General features: G+C 34.9%; 1 pseudogene; it reads right to left on the bottom strand.

The window, feature by feature from the left end:
• Window positions 1-1,104: 1,104 nt before the first annotated feature.
• Window positions 1,105-2,409, bottom strand: part of LOC103658617 — a 5,964-nt pseudogene continuing 4,659 nt past the window's right edge.

The following is a 2,409-nucleotide window of genomic DNA, read 5'->3' as shown; positions in this document are numbered from 1 at the left end:
TGAGATGAAGAGTTGCATGCTTTATTGACTGAGCCAGCCAGGCACCCAATCATCTTATATTGAAATAAGTACTCCAAGTAAACTTTGACAGTTTTAACTTTAAATTGTTGTTATTTCACATTTCTATTTTATCTGAAGTTATAGTATTATTAATAGAATTAGTAGCAGTAATAATAATAATAATTAGAGCATAAAACACTTATTACCTGCCACACATTATTCTAAACACTCTCCATATATTACTTTTCATGTAATTTCTTCCATTCTAAGTTCCTTCCAGTTTTTATTGTGATGTATATTTAAGTATTAGTCTGGAGGAGGACAATATATGTGTTGGCACTTGCAAGTGAGAAATCATTTGCCTAACTATGATTCTGAGGAAAGTCCATTTATTAAATCTCTGCAACACTTCAATTTTCAAATGTTTCTTAATATTAACTCATTTTTATTAATATCTGTTCATTTTTTTATTCAATAGCCATTTTTATGCCTACTATTTTCAAGGCTTATTAAAATAGATATTATTTTCAGACTGTTTTCAAACACAGGTGGTTTATCAGCTATGAGAATGGGCATTCTTAATATTTTATTCTAGCCTGGTTTGACCAAAGGTCTTTGACTTTTTATTTAAATAACTGTTTTGAAACTTTAGTAATTTTAAAACCTTTGTTCTTTACTGAAAACTAAGCTAAAGTGTACCTATGATTCCTTAAATGGAAAAAAATAATTCAAGAACACTTATTGATTGTTTTGTATGTATGTGCTGCTGAACCTACAAATGGTGTGTAGGAAATGTCATTTAAAGCAATGGTGTTAAAAATTGCTAATTAAAAGTAAATTTGGACCCAAGAAGTACTTTTCCCAAAATATCTTGAAAAGTTATGACTGAAGAATCACACTTCTAAGTTTTTTCATTAGCATGTAAACTGCCTTCTTGAAGATTTCCAGGATTAAAGGAAACGTGGCATTTCATTTTGCAGTTACTAATACCATGCTCATTAAAAACAGGGATTCCATAAATGTTGACGATCTGGCTGTCAAGGGAAAATGCAAGAAAGTCACCAGCAACTATTTCTAACTGGTATGAATCTCATTCTACTAAAACAGATATACAAGGAAATAGTTTTCCTTACTTATCTGTCTAATTCAACTTTATTTCTATTGTCTGCTCTTATTTGTTTTGGGGGAGATAGGCACTCTTAGAACTAGAATATACCTGCATCTTAGAATTCATTCTGAGTTCAGTAAGTCAACTTCTTTTTCCTGAAGAGAGTGCTTTGTGCTTTGTTGGAAGAACATCAATTAAAGGGCAGGAAGTGGATGGTAATGGACCTCTAACCTGGAGGTCTGATAACACTGATAATTCATCAGCAGGGACCTTTCCAAGCTTGGCAGAATCAGCTCCACTTGGCTTCTTTGACTTGTTTTCCTTCACTCTAGATAATTTCTGAATGGGGTCCATGTTTTTTTAACTAGTGGTTTTAGATTTTTTTTTTTTTTGCCTTTGTAAGTCCATTTTTTCTCCAAGTGCAGTGATTAAAGTTTTCACAAAAATGAAATTGTTTTTTTCTTCCAGCACTGGTCATAGCTAAAGTATGACTCCAAAGACATGATGGGCTTCTTGAATTCATCATCCATATTTTCCTCTTCAATTTCAGGGAGGAAGCCCACTGACTTTTTATCCAAATTAGAAGTTTCTAGTTTCCCTTCTTAAGTCTTTAGGTTATTAGAAACCTCTTTTCCCTGGGCCCCTTTCTTGTGTTTTTACTCTGGATTTTGCTTATTTGGTTTGGTTTTCTCTGATATTGTAATTTGCCTTTTTAAGATGATTGTCTAAAGCAATCTCCATGGGGAGTAAAAACTTCTTGATGCTGCTGCCGTTTCTTTCCCTCCCTTTCTTTACACTGCTAGGGAGTGCTTTCTCCTTAGTTCTATCCCTGAGAGTTGCCTTTGGCTTTCCTCTTTGGAGACCACCTTGTGTGATTTCTTGATGATAAAAGCAGGGGAATTCTCGTCATCCTTGGTATCCTCCAAAAGTTTTTCCTTGTGGGCACATTTGTGCTCCTTGTTTTGGCTCACAGCCCCTTTCCTTTGGGGCTCACCAGGTGCCATTATTGACTGAGCCCCATTCTGTCTTGGGAGCCATTATGTGGCCAGGCTTTTGGTGTGGAAGAGTAGGCTGGTGGTCCTCCACTGGAGATCTGTAATGGTCCACAGATATCTGATGAGGACAGGCAGATGATAGACATGTCTGAACATGGCAGTCATCAGAAGATTCCTGGTCTGAGGAAAAAAAAATAAGAATAAGAATAAGAAAGAATAAGAATGAGAATAGAATGAGAAGAAAGAAGAAAGAAAGAGAAAGAAAGAAAGAAAGAAAGAAAGAAAGAAAGAAAGAAAGAAAGAAAG

This window comes from Ursus maritimus, unplaced genomic scaffold (assembly GCF_017311325.1).
Source record: "Ursus maritimus isolate PB19 unplaced genomic scaffold, ASM1731132v1 scaffold_1, whole genome shotgun sequence".
Lineage (NCBI taxonomy): Eukaryota > Metazoa > Chordata > Mammalia > Carnivora > Ursidae > Ursus > Ursus maritimus.
The sequence above is the reverse complement of the archived record's forward strand: the minus strand, read 5'-3'. Positions and strand labels throughout refer to the sequence as shown.